The sequence below is a fragment of the Embiotoca jacksoni genome, unplaced genomic scaffold (assembly GCF_022577435.1).
Source record: "Embiotoca jacksoni isolate LCO1_2020_lvr unplaced genomic scaffold, fEmbJac1.0.p SCAF_9, whole genome shotgun sequence".
Classification (NCBI taxonomy): Eukaryota; Metazoa; Chordata; class Actinopteri; family Embiotocidae; genus Embiotoca; species Embiotoca jacksoni.
Genome location: NW_027185447.1, coordinates 9,114,251 through 9,132,784, shown reverse-complemented (window position 1 = coordinate 9,132,784; position 18,534 = coordinate 9,114,251). Strand labels below are relative to the sequence as shown.

General features: G+C 44.6%; 1 protein-coding gene across 3 annotated transcripts in view; it reads left to right on the top strand.

The window, feature by feature from the left end:
- Nucleotides 1–18,534, top strand: part of rerea (arginine-glutamic acid dipeptide (RE) repeats a) — a 124,967-nt gene that overhangs the window by 10,699 nt on the left and 95,734 nt on the right. The window contains exons 2-3 of one of the 3 annotated variants that reach the window (XM_069141632.1): nucleotides 2,379–2,464; nucleotides 15,722–15,794. The exons of 1 other annotated variant lie outside the window; for it this stretch is intronic. The gene's annotated coding sequence lies outside the window, so the exon portion shown is untranslated. The remainder of the gene's footprint in view (nucleotides 1–2,378; nucleotides 2,465–15,721; nucleotides 15,795–18,534) is intronic. One more of the 3 variants, XM_069141631.1, reaches the window with a different exon arrangement.

The following is an 18,534-nucleotide window of genomic DNA, read 5'->3' as shown; positions in this document are numbered from 1 at the left end:
AGCGCCACCTGATTTGACTTGGTAATGGGGCATTGATGAGTCTTGGGGGAATTGGGGAAAAAGGAGCACAGAACAGTACAGCAAAAATCCACCGCTGTGAGGCGGCGGTAAAGACAGCATCAGGTTTCTCTATAGCAATTGAGAAATGTGGGGGGGAGGAAAGAGAGGATGAGGTAAAAAAAATGTAGGGTTATAGAGATATAGCTGTCATCTGTTGATGCCTACGGCTGCCTCCTATTGCTACAGGGGGAGGAATAAGCCAAGAGGTGGAGATGGGCTTCAGCACCCAGGCTTCAACTTGCTTGTATTTTTCTTTTTCTTTTTTTTTTTTTTTCTCCACTGTCCTGAAAAAGATAGTTCTCTTGCCAGAAAAGATTATTTACATCTTAAGCAGAGCTCATTGCTCACAGAGTACTGAGTTCAGCGTGGAGGACATAAAAGGTAGCCAAGCCAGGAGTAGTAGGGGAGATAAAAGCAGGATTGCTTAAGCGCTCTCTGTTATTTGAAGCACATTTCTATTGCTGTTGATGTAGCCGCTAGTCTAATAATTCATCTAGCCTGTTTTGTTTTTTTTATCACGGCCATGCACACACACACACACACACACACACACACACACACACACACACACACACACACACAGTAACCGCTCACAAGCACAAATTCCCCTCGCTGGCGAGGGTAGACCCCTTCTAATATATAACAAGCAATTCCAAGATGAAATGTTCATCATTTCTGCCGTCTCACCGTGGCCATCCAACAGATGAGTAGTGCTGCGAACAAAAAGGAGGGCTGGCTGCGCCCAGCTCCCTCACACGGGCATCTTGTCTATGTTATCACTCCAGCTAGTGCTGCAATTAATATTAATGTGCTTTAAAGCACGCTCCAGCAGCCCTGCTTCCCTCTCTCTCTCTCTCTCTCTCACACTGTGTGTGTGTGTGTGTGTGTGTGTGTGTGTGTGTGTGTGTGTGTGTGTGTGTGTGTGTGTGTTTGTGTGTGTGTGTGTGACTCAGGAGGAAGAGAGCAATAAAGCCAGCGGGGGATAAGAATCTAGGCAGGATATGACAGTCCTCATGTCAGCTGTCGTAGAGCTGGAGGGATATGTGAATAAAAGACAAGGGATGAAGCTGAATCCCAACCAGTCGAACATGCAGGTAGTGCGGCTTGCAGGTAGAGACCTCCAGCATCTGCAGCAGCTGGACTCGAGGCAGCACACGGACTGTTTATTTAGTCATGTTGTAATAATGCTCGACCTTTTCTTTCAAGTCCACGGCCTGACCTTTAGCACTTAACTTCCCTGCAAATCAGCGCGTGTATGTGTGTGTTTTTCACATAAATAAACACACACACACACACACAAAGAAAGAGAGAGAGAGAGAGAAAGAGAGAGAGAGACGAGCATCTCCTTTGTAGGGAGCTTCATGGTCTGCCAACTCGAAGAGTGGATTGTTCCAAATTAGTATGCATTAGGTGGTTAGTGCAAAGCTTTTAATTATGCGAGATGGCACTAAACTGTCTATGTTATGATTAGCCCAACACGTTACAACCTTAATCTCTTCATTTTTTTTTTCCATGGCTGAAGAGGAGGCACAGAGAGTGTGTGTGTGTGTGTGTGTGTGTGTGTGTGTGTGTGTGTGTGTGTGTGTGTGTGTGTGGAGGGGGGTATATGTGGGTGGTGGCTTAAAGGATAGGTTCAGGATTTTTTTTTTCCAGGTCTGTTGTAAAACACTACTTATGTGTCTATTTGTCTGTGAGAATAGAAAATATCTGTAACTATTCCTACTTGCCTAACTGGGCCTAAGGCTTCTCCCCATAATGGGCCTATGCTGTACAAAATGGGAAATAAATTGCATAGTCAACGATAAATCTAAAAATGCCCACCATATTCAACCGAGGCTCATATGAAGCTTCAGCAGTCATACTGCACTAAATCAAGTCAGTATCGTTCAGTATCAAATTCCTCTCTTTGTTTCCCCAGATGTTGCTATAAAAGACGACCACGATTACATTCCAGGACGCAGCTTCCTTTTAACAGTCATGTTATTTGCCTCAGCTATGTAGAAAAACAGTTGCAGTGTATGCAAACATATCTCCCAACAGCATATGTTGACGTGGTAACCAAGAGAAGTTTGTTATATCGGTTATTCGCGGATTTTCTTTGCTGCTTCTGGTGAACAAAACCTAGACACGACTACTAAAAGGTATCTATCCTCCGAGATAGGGCGGGAACAAAAAAAAGGGAAATTTGTACGGAACGGACTGTAACTTTGAAAGACATCTACTTCATTTCGCTTAGGGTCATGTGAGGCTGAGCTGAATTTTGCAGTGCGCTTTTGCAGGAAATAAGGGTTATGCATTTTGTCATCCATTTCTTACAGCATAGTCTTGTTCCAGGGAAAAAAGCTTTGGTGCCAGGATGGAGGGCAGGAATAGAGACAGCAGCTTCTCGCATACATTTGGACACGTCAGTATTATTTAAACTCAGACTTAAAGTCATCTTTTAAGAAATGCTACCATATTGCCATTAGATGTTACAAGTATCCTCAGTATCTCTGCAGCTAATGTTTTCTCTCCCTAGAAGGAGTTTGGTATTTTCTTGTCTCCCCTCTGTTTGCCCCCAGATACTTTGTCAGACGATATTGAATCTAGTCGGCTCCTTTTATGTGTGCATGTGCATATCCCCGCTCTCTGTTTTCACTGAGCCGCTTTTCATTGAAGGCGAGGCTTTTTAATCTTGGGCAGCAGGCAGCGGTGGCAGAAGCAGCCCGGGCAGAGTCAGAGAAAGCCAGGCAGCCATCCAGCCAGGCAGTCAGTCGCTGCAGTGGAGCCCCAGCAGCTCCCTGGAGGAGCCCATTATACAGGAGAGATATCAAACCATGAATCATTTACACCAGTCCTCCCATCCCCTCCCTTCTCCTGGCCTTGCACGCAGCCTGGACGCCCGGCCGTCCGCCTGCTTGCCGCTGTCTGCATCTTTAATGAATGATTATTGCAATACATAAACACGGGCTACAGTAATTAAAGGTTTATTGATCCTTTCCTTATTGGCTGCAAGGTGGACAAAAAGGTTTTTGTGCCCTCTACTTCACACATCTTTTTTTTGTAACTGTGCTTGATAGGAAGAAGTCCCTCTAGGAACAGCAAGCGTTGATTTATTTAGCCTGACGGTGTGATATGGTTGTTGTTTTTTTTCTCCCGTTTATGCAGCTCAAGAGTAGTCTTCACTCAGAGAGAGGAGGGTGATAATACGATTGGGTGGGGTTTGTGGGTCGTTATCATTGTGCAGTGTGTGGGGAGGATTCTGTTGGAGTGTTTCCCTATGTTGGTGGTTGGTGTTTTGTGTTTTGCGTAAAAGGTGGAGGGACACAGAGGTTAATGTGCTGGAAAAGAGTGATTTAGGTCAGTGGTCGTGTCTGCATCTGTCACACTGACAAGCTGGCGCTTTAGGAGGCTGTGCGGCGTTGAATAAAGGAGGGAGTGAGAGACAAGTGAGGAGAGAGCTGGCGCTTTCAAATGGAAAAAAGGAAAACCTGACTTGACTGTGATTTGCGCTCTCAGCGACAGCCACAGTGTTACAAGCAGCTGTTTGATATAAACCTAATCAGTTTCACCTCTTTATTGAGGATCAAGACAGTTAAAAGTCCCTGCAAATAAGTGCACATCTCCATGACTCCCTCCATCTGTTTTCCTTCTTCTTTTTTTTTTTTTTACCACCAACATGCTGTCATTTCTCCTGGTCATTTTCCCTTCTTTCCTCTCTATTTCACTGCGATGGTCTCCTTCTCTCTCTCTCACCATCTTTCCTGTGTCTCTCATCCGCCCTCTCCCCTGTTTCAATCAGGAGTGCACTTCAGTGTCTGTGTAAATATCACAATCACTGATGAGAAAGGAGTGCTGGCATCTCCACTAGGGGATTCAAGGAGCCATTTTGTGTATCATTTATTAATCTGTCTATTTTTAGTGCCACGTCCCATGAGCTGTAAGTTACCTGTTCTACTAACATGCAAGGTGCCTCCATAATTATCAATAATATTCGTAAGATTTTCCTATTGTGATAAATGTCTATACTCCTGTAATCATTTTTTTCAGTGGGTTATGTTTTGATTGGATGCGTTTCTTCACCTTCACAAACACTGCTAAATAACATCATCACAAAAAATGTTGCTAAACACGACGTAAAATCAGATTGATGCAGCCATTAAGTGTAAGATAGCCTGGTACAGAGCGAGCCTGTGCTGACTACTAGCCTTTTCTTTCTGCCCTGTGGTTTGTGCCTTTTGTTAGTGAGCCACATGGCTCTCTCTCTACAGGGCTTAGTCTAATCAGCGCTAAATATTCAGCGGTAGCCCATAGCCTAATCAGCCGGAGCATAATCATTGTCAACCAATTGCATTTCTCTTGACCTCCCAGATGGAGGTAAACTGCACAGCCTCTCCATAGCGCCGCCTCAATTACTGCAGTAGAAACGGTGATAAAGAAGACCACAAGCTCAAATGAAAATGGCTGATTGATGTGGACACACATGGCTCATAATTGGATTATAAGGAAGAACGTTAATGGTGTTAGGGGCACAGTGGTGGAGCAGGACTCAAAACACTGACCAGGTATTTAGTGATTTAGCCTGCCTCCTCATTAATGTAGTGCAATACGACAGCATCCTCAGGGGTCCTGGCACCTAAGGCACAACCCTCTTGTCCCTCCTCTGCTGAAGTGTCAAGTGTGTGTGTGTGTGTGTGTGTGTGTGTGTGTGCGCGCATGTGTGTAGGAGTATAATGCTTATGTGTGCTGCTAGTGACTGGCTCTTTTTTTATAGTGACAGCTGTGGGGTTAGAAACAAACCGTTGTCTATTTCCAAAGCAGTGGCCCTCCTCATCCTCCTGTCAAACACACATGCACACACACACAAAGAGAGAAAGAGGCAGTAAGAGAATTTGCTGGGAACACTTGTTTTCAGTCACTATATGGTCAATTAGTCAGTTAATAATTTACTCTTTACTTTACTAAAAAACATGCATTCAATTTACAATAATCAAATCCTCACATTTGAAAAGCTGTAATTGTGAAACGTTTAGTATTTTTAGTCCATTAAGAAACGGCTAATGTTATTACACAATATAAATTCTATACATTGACTAAGTGATTTATGAGCATTAGAAGGAGCTCGTGATTTGTTTTGCCGGGGAGCAGTTCAGAGCTTTGATGTCAGGCGGCTCTTCATTTATTCCTGCTTATCCTAATGGAAGGCGTTAAGAGAGGGATGTAATTAATTGACCCTGGCAGCTCAAAGGGGCCGTGGTCGAGTTGGGGAGCAGGTGCCGAGTGGGCTGCCCACTGTCTCTCACACCAGTCCTCATCTCGGTGTGCATATCTCTGCCGAGTGCCCGCCACTCCCCACTGACCGATTGGCTCAGACGGCTCTTGGTAAGTGCAATGATGCTGGATGGCCGAGCCTGCGTGAGCAGCACGATACCAGCTAACGCCTGAAGGAGCGCTCTCCTCATTTCTATTTCGCCGCCGCCGCCGCTGCTTAGCCAAGCCTGGCCAGTGCAGAGCAGAGCAGAGCTGAGTGCCTCCTTTTCTCCTCACACTCTGTTCTGCCTGGCAGTTTATTAAAGGGAATACTAGCTTTTTCCTCGCGCCCGGGTGTTTGATTTCGACAGCAGCAGAAGCTGTCATGACAGATAAAAGGCAGCGGGCCCCAGAATTACGGTGCACACAGCATCTGTATTTACTGCGTCATTCTCCCTGCCTCTGACAAGGGAGGAGGAGAAAATGGAGGACAGGCTGCTGCATTCATGTGTCTTTACATTGACATGTCTCATCAGGGAGAGAGGTGGACAGACCGTCTACAGTGAAGCCGTCAATCAGCCCTTTTCAATACGCCTGTCCAGCACACTGTAAACCTCACACATAAAGACTGACAAAGGGAGGCATTATTGCCTATGTTGACATATTTTTATAAACCTGCTTTTCAGATGTAGTAAAATACTAGGGTGGTTGTTGTGCGCTGGCTAAAAATGTCAAGAAAGCAATTTTCGTTTTTTTTGACTGGAACAAAATGGATTGATATGATTGTTGCTTTGAGTTTTGTTTTCTCAAACTAGCAAGTACAGCACAGGACATACAAATGATAGCATTATGTATTTATACAACTATAATTAGAGGTTCTTTGTTTTTCATTGTGGGTGTCATTAAGTTAATCAGATAATTGGTTAAACTGATTTATTTTTTACTACAGTTTCTGTTTTTCAAAGTGTTCTCCCTGTCAGCTTCGCCTTGAAAACATCTCAACAGAGAGATTCATTTTCCTGGCAGTATCCCTCACCGAGACTGTGGGTCATGCTAATTTTTCATCGACGTTATTTTGTTGAGCTTTAATTAACACAACAAGGATTCGGTGTCCTCCAGTGTCACCTACTCCTACAGCTAAAACAAACTCATTAGCCTTCCTCCCAGTAACTCCAAAACAAAATGATATTACTCTGTTTAGGTTGTACATTAGAATAGATTATACTGATGTATTTTTTTTGTGTGCATAAAATAAGGTTTTCAGATCACATCCTGAAGGCCATTTAATGTGCTTAGTACCTAAGCCTTTCGTTTAATACATTACAATCCCTGTGCTGGTTTCTCTAACCCGCTTCAGCAGCTGTCTGTCTTCTTCATGCATCTCGCTGCTGTAGCCTGTGGTGACAGCAAGACTAATGTATTCACGGAGCCGCCACGGTGAGAGGCATTACTTTACCTCTGCTTAATTGAGGGGAAACTCCCCTGACACCTGCTTAGCACAGCAATAGGCTAAGAGAGCGGCCAGACTCAACCCTAGGAGCTGAGGCCACTGAACCCTGACTGAGGAATAACACAACCCAAGACCACCCAGGGACTGCCGAGGGAAGAAATGATTCAATAATGTTGATGAGATATTACGCCAACCCTTCCTCCACCGTCTCCCGCCCGTTCTCTCTCGTTACTTCTTACCTGGCGAGGCAAACGGCTCAGACTCTTGTGTGCCTGAAGGTGTATTTGGATGTGGCTGGTAAATATTTCAGACTGTGAAGACAGAGACTCTGAGTTACACAAGAGGGAAGCAAGAGGGGCAAAAAAAAAAAAAAAATCAGTGCAGAGGGGTTTGACATGGATTGTGGAGGGAGGTTAGAGAGAGTAGTCAAGGGCAGTCAGGGCAGGCCTGTAATTGGCTGACACTGAAATATAGCAGTGGATTTTTGTGCGTGTGCGCGCGCAGTCAGGCAGTGTCTGAATACTGTAAGGCCAAATATATCACTCCAGCCAGACTGCATTGCTTTCAGGGTGTTGATATGCTGCCATCACCTTGCACAAGAGTGAATGTTGATCTCAAGTACAACAGACACAGTATATTATTTTCTTTGGGCTCACATACCTAACTCCCCTCCCCCCTCCCCCCCCCCCCAACGTCTGCAACCGCACAGGCAGGGTCCCATCTGAGACTAAGTATGACAGCTCGGCTGAGCTCCTGCCTCGTTTTTAATTGTCCCAGGCCCCAGGGGCTGCTGGGAGCTAGCTGGGTGGGGCAGAGCATTTTCTCCAAGGGGATGAGGAGAGGTGGGTGACGGAACACTGGCGGTGTCAGATGCAGGTGCAAAGAAAAGAGACGGAGAGGGGGGCTGCCAAGCTAACCGCAGGGAGCCGAGTAGCGGGAAGCCGGAGAGGAGAGAGCTTTATATAAGAGGAAAGCACACGGGAGGCATCCATCTTCATCCTGCTCCAGCACCACTGCACTCACCGATATGTATTATCCACCTGTTAATCAGCTGGAATATAAACGGACGCCACGGTTAGAGCTTGACGTAAAGAGCACAGTGTTGCCTTTGTGGCGCAGCAACAGAGTTTTACAGTGTGCCTGTTAGTTGCCTGTGCGTTGTTCAGACAAGGTTTTGCCACTGCAGAGTGGAGAATGTGTTCCTTTTTAAGATCATAACAGCCTCCTTTTTCTTTAAAAGTCTGGTTGAGCGTGTAGATGCCATTAGTCTGTTGACAAGAAAGACAACGAGCAACTGTTGCAATGCAAAAACACAAACCATTGGGCTTCTCAAATGTGAGACTTTTCTCCATTTTCTTATCTTATAAACTAAATGTTTTTTTGTTTTTTTTAATGTTGGTCAGACAAAAAACAACATTTGAATATGTCACCTTGGGCTCGTGGAAATGGTGACGGGCATTTTGTGCAATTTTTTTTTTTTTTTTTCAATAGGCTAATTGAGAAAATACAGTAATCTCCACCTTAAGCGATAATGAAAATAATTGTTAGTTGCAGCCCCAGACGTGATTGTGTTATCAGCTACACTTACAGCACACGGACCGCAGCAATCTCACAATTGAGCGTGTTCATATGGGTTACCAGTTTCCATTTATATGCTACACAGCACGGCAGCCCAATTAGGATCTCTGGACTCCTCCTCCTCCTCCACATTATGGAGCCGCATCCGTTTCTTTCCCCGTGTTCAGCCTCGTACCAAAATTTCTCTCATGTTGCTACTGTGACAGCTTTTACCTCCGATTCTGCAACAGCACTGCGATTTGTAGTGTTCATCTCACGGGTACTTAAAAGCTGAGTCAGACGGTAGAGCCTTTTTTTTTTTATCAAGCAGTTTTTGATTGTTGCAATCCACCGCCAGCTTTGATTGTGATTCATCACTCCATTTAAGGTGCGCGCGTATCTCAAATGCTGTTGAACAAGGCGGTCGAAACGCACGCCTTTATGTGATTATGCTTTCTCGTTGTGTGACTGTATTTAGCTTAGGCTAATTGGAAAAGAATGTCTACGTGGCAATTTATTATTCAGAGTGTTGTCTCTGTTGGGTAAATTATTGGAAAAAAAAACACACAAAAAAACTGCAGTGCTTGTAAATATAGTCACTCTTTTTTTTTTTTTTTTTTTAGTCAAACATATGAACAATAGCAGAGCGGTTCACGGCTGCAGGACTGAAATGTTGTACATCTGAGAGGAAGCAGCGACGTGGTTTGAGGTCTTGCTCTTCCTGTGTTGCTGGCACAGAGACGTCATCCAGCCAGTCATGCCGGGGTCAGAGGCTCTGAAAATAGCCCCAAGGGGATTCGGCCTGCGCTGATAGCATACCTGCTGTTACCCTGAGATGTTATCCAACTGCAAGCCAGCCCATGCTCCCTCCCAGCTGCTGTGCTCTGCCTCGGATTGTTCTGCAATACCTCACACAAAGATGGAGTGGGGCCATTATACCTCTGGCTCTGTAACACTCCCTGCAGACTCGCACAAAAACACACAAACACACGCATGCTTACTTACACCTGCACCAACAAGCATGCGCGGGCCTGCGGCCGTTCGCATTGTCGTTGGATCGGGGTCTGCAAATGTTGGTCTTTGCACGGACAGATCTTCACACACGTACCCATTTGCGACCGCGCGCGCGCACACACACACACACACACACACACACACACACACACATCATACCAGATTGCGCTGTCACCACAAAATGCTCCTCAGTGGCAGCGCGGGCTGGCTAGCTTTTCGCAAAGGGTCAGAGTTGACTGCAAATTACAGCTGGTGGCCGACCAAGGCCTGTGATGGATCTCGGTGTACTCTGTGTTTACCCACACACCTGCAACCCCCGCAGCTGGGAGAGACGGCAGCATGGCCGAGAGCGCTCAGCCATTTTGTAACACCTCAAGGAACTCTCCCTCTTCTCTCCCGCCTCCCTCTGTATGAGGAATAGATGAGGTGGTGCCATTAAGTGAATTTGCTGTTATTTCCCCAGGCTCTTAGCTGAAGATGTCAAACCTCAGCCAGTGAGGCAGCCAAGGATGACTGCCGACTCAGGCAGAGGCAAACACACACAAGCGAGCGCCGCACTCTGCTACGCACATGATCAGCTTTCATGCTTCTGTGTAATTTATCAAATTGCTTGGGCATGTGATGAATGGGCCCAGATCTCAAAAGGAAAAAAAGGCATTAGGTGGCTGTTATTCCCATGTAGCAGCTTAGAATTTGATTACAGTCAATGGTAAACATCGTATTCGCAGTTTCTGAAACAATAATTCAGTCGACCTAATTGCTTTGTAGTTTCACAGACTACACTTGAGCGATTACACAAGTGGAATCAGCTTGTTAAACAGAAACTGTTCAATCCCATTACTTATACAGACTACTTTATTCTTAGTGTGGAATGAGCAAGTAAAGGCTTAATATTCTCTACATTTTCCTCGCTAATGTCTACACTCACACATCCTTACTGTAGAAGAGGCTTGCTCTCTCCTGGTGATTTGTCACATGTCCCTATTGTATTACACACCGCCTCTCCTTCACACTCCAAATCCCCCCCCCCTTTTTTTTTTTTTTTTTTCCTCCGTCTCTCCCTCCCTTCCCCTCACTCACTCCCTAAATCATTTCTTTACATGTGTGTGGGTGCCCCCTCTCGCTGTGATTCTGATACTTCATAACGGCAGGAGGAAATTGAGCTGACCTTGAGGCTACCGAGCTCCTTTATAATGCTGATGTATGGGCCTGTGAGCGCAGACAGCCAGTAAGTGAGAGGCATGTTTTTATTTGCCGGGGAGCAGGGCCCAGTGTCAGGACGCATAACAAGGTTCATTTCTCGCTCACTCGAGCTAGCTAGTATGCAGGGGAGCTTAGTGTCAAGCATTCACGTCCACTAGGTGTGATTTACCTGCATTAGCCTTTGGTATACTGGAATAAGTTGCATCATGCTGGCTAAAGGAATGATGATAGGCAGACCCAAGGATAGAGTTAACCCTGTGGATGTATTGGGCTGACTCAAATGTGATTTACATCGTGCTGTTGTATTGCAAAAGCGTTACCGTTGGCAAGACCTTTTTTCTTCGGGCCATATTTTTTTTAAATTTTTTTTTTAAACAATACAGTCTATTTGGAAACCTCGTATCACCCCAGGTTGTTGTCGGTGTCATATTGTCATCATTATTTGTTCAGTGTGGATGGCCCACTTTCTTCTTCTCAGCAGCTCTCTGCTCATCAGCGCAATCAGGTACCTCCTATCACAATCAGGCTGCTCTCAAATTACAGTCATGATTGAGACCAAGTCAGCAGCAGGAAAGGGCGAGAGGGCTAATGATTTAAGCATGAACGCTGCTCAGGAGGTGGACCTCATGAAATAATATCAGTAAAATATAATGCAATCCAATAGCCCTCCAGTAAATGAAATTGGAGGGCTATTGTGATGCTTGGATAATGCATTTTTATGAGAGAGGTGTTGATTCAACACTGTTGCAATTTTGGGTTTGATATTCTCTTGTTATGCCATTTTAATTGTATTCTATTGTCAGCCGTGTTGTTATTTTGTTTCAGTGGAGTTTGACACAGCTGTACCACAGCCAAAATAAAATTAAGGTTGCAAATAATGATTAGATTTCTTGGTCAATTAGTCTAACAATTATTTTCTTGATTAATTAGTGAGTCGTTAAACTCAAAATATAAGCAAATTTTGAGAAATGGCCAGTAATATGTCCATGGAGACATTTACGAATGTCCTGTTTTTTTTCCTACCAACAGTGGGAAACTCAAAAATACTCAGTTTCCAATGAAGTAAGAAAAACAGACACTTATCATGACAGTAAAACTAAAACCAATGGTCCACCCCCCCCCTTTTTTTTTTTTTGCTTAAAAATGTGTTAAATGATTATAAATGACAAACTGATGCTAAATGAAGCATTAAGCTTGGCAAAATTGTTGTCAAGGTTTATTTGTTCGATTGCAGTTCATCTAAGTGATGTTCAAGATGTTGCGTCCGCCACATTTCTTTTAATGCTTTTAATATGATAATCCTGTGTTGATGTTCATACCTGCGATTTTAAAATTCTTTAATTAAATTTTTACTCTGAACACAATACTCAAAATCCACCACCCTCCTCCTCCTTCTTCAGCACCCTCCCGCTCTGCTGCTGAATAAGAGAGTGAAAGTTATTAAATGTCCCCACTGCAATACTGCTGGAAAAGTTTAATTTGTTATGATGATAATTTCTTCCAGTAGAAGATTGTTTTGTCTTCAAACGGCTAACCATGGGCGTTAAATAAAACCAATCTGCTTTTTTCCTGTGTTGAAGTTAGAACACATTTTCTGGAAAGGACACTTGCTGGCTCGGTGCTGGTAAAGTGCTTTTCAAAATAAAACCAGCCTGACATGGTCGTGGATGATAACAATGACAAAGGGACCATCAAAATACAAAAAAAACAAACAAGTATCAGTTTATATTGACTTTGTTAGGAATGTTAAATGGTAATTTGGAGCCTGATATTATGATGAGCGGAAGAAGCTTGTCAGCACTGCCAATTCAGTTCACTTCTTCTGTGGCACGGATCCACTCGCCTAACCCCGTGTCTGGATGCTGCACTCTGAAAGCAGGCAGGGACCCAATTCATTCACAGCTCGTCCAACAACACGTTGACTGTGTGCAAAATATGTTTTAGCAGCTTAACCGCAGCAGACTAATCAATTGATCCAGATTTTGCCTTCCATTGATCTTGGCACGCCGTTGGTGTGGATAATTAGAAGTGCGTGTATGATAATGATATCGTTAGCAGCCCATGGTCAGCCTATTAGGACAGGGGAGACGCTCGTGAAAACCACCCGAACCATGCATAGAAACCGTTGCGCTGCCAAAAGCTGGGGAGAATGGTCCAAATCTGCTTTGCAAATGCCTCCCCGTCACTCCCCCCTCCCGTCCCCGCCGCGGCACAGTAACAGTAGTGTGGTAGAGAGGCGGGCGAGCCTTCTGGTGCTGCTGACTGGCATTCTGCGCGTTGATGAATGTGCTGGCCTGACGGCTCAGTGTGCTTACCTAATTGGAGCAGCTCGACTGTCACGCAGAGTTTCTCCATCTTTCTCTCACTTACCTCCGTCATGTCCTTTTTCGAACGTAGTAAGGCGAGCGCTCTGCTTGACTTGATTGTGTGTCTCAGAGGTTAATGGCGCTATCTCACAATACTCAATAATCATCAGGTAATCTCTTTCTTTTGGCTCAATGGCTCTAAGGTCAGCCATGACGACCAGGGAAGCCATTTTGGATGAGGGTGTCGGGTTGCTGCTCGTTGCCAAATATGGTTGCCAAGCTGACTTAAGAGGAAATTTGTGCTTTCTGATCCATGATATTTTCAGCTTTACCCAGTTTTTTTTTTCTGGCCTGAGTTGTATTTTCTCTAGTGGGGTGCAGGTGTAATTAATAACTTTGGACTACATTCCTTGTAACTGTAGGTTTTCCTCTGTTTTTAAAAGCATTGCCGATATCCTAACACCTTGACACCTCCCCTCTTTAAATGTGGACCTAGTGAAGATGCACTTCAGGCTATCTTTGGTTTCCTCTGTGGAGGTGTTGGAAGGCGTAAACACAAGCCTGGTGTTAAGATAGTGTTTTTTTTTGTGACAAGCGTGTGGTGGACAGCCGGAGACACTGACAGACCGAGAGGCGGACCGAAGTCATGAAAGCGAAGCACTCCTCTTTGATGTCAGCCAGCTTTCGTAGGGCCGTGGTGGTCAGAGGGGATTGGGGTTTCAGAACGGGATTTTGGGATTGTGATGTCAAAAAGGTCACATTGAGGCTGAGCGAATTTGTGTGGGTGGGTGGGTGTGAGAGAGCGCATGAGAGAGCGCATGCATATTCAGCTCTTAAGACTGAGATGAGGCAGCTAAAGAAGGAAAGGCCAGTTTGTCTTTGTCATCATCCACATCAGGCCGTGGTGCTCACAAATAATAACCCTCAACTCGCAGAGCACCAAAGTGATCTTGCTCTCACATGAGCACACACACTTGAATATAGGAATGGACATTTCTAGGCCTCTTGAGCTTGTTTTAGTTTCTCTGTTGTGACTAGTGGGAGAGACTGGATGGATGGGCAGTTTGTTAAAAGAATGATGTTGCATGCCTTCTGCTATTCGGATACAGTTTATAGGCCGAGATATGAGCAGATTAAAATGGAGATGGGTTAGTCACAGACTGATTTTAGAGGGTTTTACAAAAAAAACGGAGATAGATGTGTGCGAGTGTGCATGACAGCCACATTGTCTGTCACCGTGGAAATCCCGGAGTTACTGAAGAGATTGCAAAAATCAATGTGGGCTATTCATACATGGATCTAATCCTCAGATTTACTGCCATTTAATCTGTGGTTATGGCAGGGCTCTGATGCCTCTAATGCTGTCAAACAGATGTCCCTGCTCAGCCACCCAGGTTAGGCTGCACCTGGTGACACTATTGAGGCCCGGCAGTAGGTGGCCCGCTGCACACTTCATCTCGTCCTCGGGTGGCAGCTATTGTATGAAAACACGCATTACGCTGTCATGTTACATCTAAAAAGAAAACCATGCTAAAACAATTAAACCAAACATCTTTGACCCCAAAATCTTCTTCGGCAAGTTTTGACCTTGGAGTGAATCTAAATATAACATGCTCACCTCTATGTTTGGGCCAGACAACAGTACACCCAGTTCACTGTGCTGCTGAACAGTGCTGAGATTGCCTGGCTAGATATACTTTGATTTTATTCACGGCACACCAGGTGTTACTTTCGAATTCAAAACCCTGCAGACCATTTCACTTCATGCAAGCTGAATTCAGGAGGTGTGTTGCATCAGAGGCAGCCAAAGAATCATAACAAACAGAATAATTTTGCACATCTGGTAAATATCTTGGGATATTGTCTTGTTTTGTACCGGCTTTTCTGTCAAGAAGTAATGGTTAAGAAACCGTCCAATCACAACTTCAAAGCTCAGGAACACAATCTTCATCTGCCCATCATTATATTTACAGGATCTACACTATTCTCAACCGTGCTGACATATTTTCCGAAATAATCCTCAATACTCGTGGGGTTTTAAAAAAAAAAATTAAATTTTTTTTTACCAGTTAAGCTGCTAGGAAAGGTGCAAAAATATTAAAGCACATGAACAGACTTCATTTAATTAACAATCATTGACTATAGTGAACAGTTTTTTTTTTTTTATAAAAGAATGACACAGTGAAAGAATTTCTACCTATTTAATTAATGAGTTATTTGTTCAAATTAAGACGTGTACTCTGCCTAATCAATCTAATTTCATTGTTACATTCACAACCGCAGGCACACGTGCAGCAGGGGGGAAGTGCGCACGCACGCACACACACGCACACGCATGTATCAGACCGTGTGTGCGCGTTTTGTTTCTGCGTGTTAAAGAGAGTAAATGCGGGGAATCTCTGTGCGGATGCTGAATGTGAAATGTCAATGTTATTGAACAGGTGCTGCGAGGCAGAGCTGTGATGTTTTTATTTCCAAGCTCTTGTAGAGCGAGACAGAGAAGAGAGGGCTCATGGGATAATGGGGGAGGTTCAGGGGTGGGGGGTGTGCGAGTGTGTTTTACAGTGTGTGTTGCAGGTATAAGTGCCTAGATCTGTGTGTGTTCAGAGAGGTTTCCTGCGAAGAGGGAAATGAATACTGGCTTAGAATAAATGCTCACAATCTCCTCAGAAAATGTTAACCACACTGTGAAAGGTATTATTTTTTTTTTGTGCACCTTTGTGGCTTTCGGTTGCTACATTCACCATATGTTCAACATGATGCTGAATATGGCAGCCGTTTTCACCCAGGCATACACCTCTGCTGTCAATCTGTTATCACCTTGTTTGTTCCATTTACACATCATTCATTTTTTTTTTCCCCTGTCCTCTCTGTGTGTCTGTTTTTTTTTTTCCCCCTTCAGTTTTTCTCCAGCAGACTGTCGTTGTGTCAATACTTGTTGAGAGCCAGCGAGCTAGGAGGTGAATGCAGTCAAGGTTAGTCAACAACGCTTCATGACACTGGAGCGCTGACTAACGCACCGTTTTTTTTTTTTTCTCCCCCTCTGCCCTAACCCCCCCCCCACCCCCCCAACCCCCCAAAAAAAAAAAAAGTTTTTTTTTTTCTATCCCTGCCCCACCCAGTGGACCCTGATCATGTTCTCTGGGTGGCCTTTGTGCTCTCAGCCTGACACTTCTCCGTCATCATGCTCACCCCTCGTCCTGCTGCTTCTTCACCTTCCTCCTCCTCCTCCCTACCGCTGCCATCTTTCCTGCTACTTTGAATGCCGCTGGAGAGAACAGCTCAAGTCTGTCAGCGCTGATTCATCCCTCAGTTGCGAACTCGAGCTAATTCATTCCTGTGTTTGTGTCTGGATTCATTATTTGCTTTTTTTTTGTTTTTGTTTGTTTGTTATATCTGCTGTGTATGCAGGTCTTTCTCCTTTGTTCGCAGCTGTCTTTTAGCAACGCTACACCTTCATGCTGCCAAGCTATCCTTTTTTTTTCATTGTGGTTTCCTTTGTGATTCTACATTACACTTTAAATTCCAATGAGCACGTCTGAAAATGTGATTACTGTCTTGCCATTCTGAGTTCCCTCTTTTTTTACCAAAAAAAAAAAAAAAAAAAGGAGCGAGAATGACAGCAGCACCTATCTGAATGTCCACAACCGCGGTGGAGAATCCAGTCACGATATGCAGGGGCAGTTCAAAGCTGGCTAGCAGGTTACTTAATGAGTTTGGTAATTGGCTTGCCGAGGCCTCCGCACATCCCTGCCCTCCTGCTGCTGATGTGTGCAGGAACAGAGAGAGCTCCAGCTCGCACTCCCTCCCTTCCTCTGTCTTCCCTTCCCTCCCTCTCGACCCATCTATCTTTCCCTCCACCCACCCCTCTCCCACGAGCTGACTCCAGGAGCTAATGCTGCACCAAGCCTCCTCTGCCTGCTCCCCACTGTTCGTATAATCAAGACAGTTAGCATGCTGCATGTTAGGTTTCCACTGGGCTCACTATTGAATATCAACAACATTCCACTAACTCCTCCTCCTCCTCCTCCTCCCTCCCCTCCCTTCCCCCCCCCTCTCTCTCCCTCTGGGTTGCTATCTCTTCCATGCACTCCCACTTCCTACAGCACATTTTCACACACAATTTTTTTTTTTTTTTTTTTGGTATGTTAAATGCTTCGTGCATTATGCAGAATATGTACATTCAAACATGCAATTTGCTGAATTTCCAGTCCACCACCTCGGAGTAGTTATTCTCTGCGTGTCCATGACGGCATAATGACAAACATGCTTCCATAGCCAGTCGATTCATAAGTCCAAAGACGAGGAGACGTAGGCTTGCCGGGTTATCATACTTGACACGAAACACATCATTCTTGGATTTGAGCACGTTATTTCTTCAGACTCATCAAAGAGACCGTTTTTTTTTCTCCTTCTTCTTCTCCATGCTGTACAGCATCAGCTCGGATTCAAAAAAATTCCCTTCGGGTTTTAGTTATAACAGACAGAAGTATTTTTTTTTTTTTTGTGGTCTTTTTTTGTTTATGGCTTTGTTTGTTTAGAAAGAAGATTTAATGCCTTTGGGGATCTGCACTAGTGAGACTAACCTCGTATATATTCTGACTAATGAGTGAGCGTCCCACCTCCCCACCTATTCCCATTAATTTCCATTTTGTACCTTTAAAAAGCCATAAATAAAGCCTGCATGCATTAGTAAATGTAGCCGCCTCTTGTTGCAAGACTGCTGCCAAGCATTTTATCTACTCCCACGGTGGAACGGCTGATTCTGAGCGCTGTAGGGGTTGGAAGGCCAAAGCACAGCTAAGTGGCTCCTCTTGACCTCAGCACTGATCTCCAAACTGTCTGCGCCGACTGCACAGGGACCGATTTTTAACCGTTCGCTCCCACAAAAACAGTCTAATCTCATAACACGGCCTCAACACTCTGTCTGTGCGCCGTCTCTTTCAATGAGACATCCTTTTCTCACCGCATCCAGTGCTGACATGCTTGACCGTACATTTGCCTTTGCGATTACTTCTCGCTGCTGTTATTCATGCCAAAATGAAAAGGAGGGGAAAAAAAAAAAAAAAAGGAATGTGAGGAAAGGGAGGTGGAAAAATCCGAGATTGTGAGAAATTAGCTTGAATGACTTGAGAATCTTTTTCCTCTGACCTAATTGATGTGCTTATTCTAGTTATCACTATCTGTCTGTAAATTAAATGGCTGAATCATTATCTTACACACTGAGAGTAGCCAAGTGTGACCAGAGGAGAATAATTGATTGCAACTGGAGGCAGCAAAAAAAAAAAAAGATACAGCGCTCTGGGCCATTACGCCATAGTGAGCATGCCAATGGCATGAATTACACTGTGGAGAGTTACATTTTTGGTTTACACATTATGAGCTTAGGTTCCCCCACCCCCACCTCCTCACCAAGCTGCACGTCTGCTCGTTGCCCACAGGGTGGCAGTGTTCGGAGGTGAGACAGCCATGTGCTCTGTGTGAAATGGAGCAGTCATTGGCTATCTGAGCACATTAGCTTGGAGACAAGTAACCACACAATGATGGTCACACACCCCAACTGCCACTCTGTTGCTTGCTTTCATGACCGTGGACCTCATTTGCTTTGATAACTGCAGATTAATCCCGGGGTGTCAATCTCCTGGAATAGAATTTTCCTAGCCGGACCTGGAGCCTAGCAGCAGACACATGCACTGTTTGTTTATCTTTGCCGTG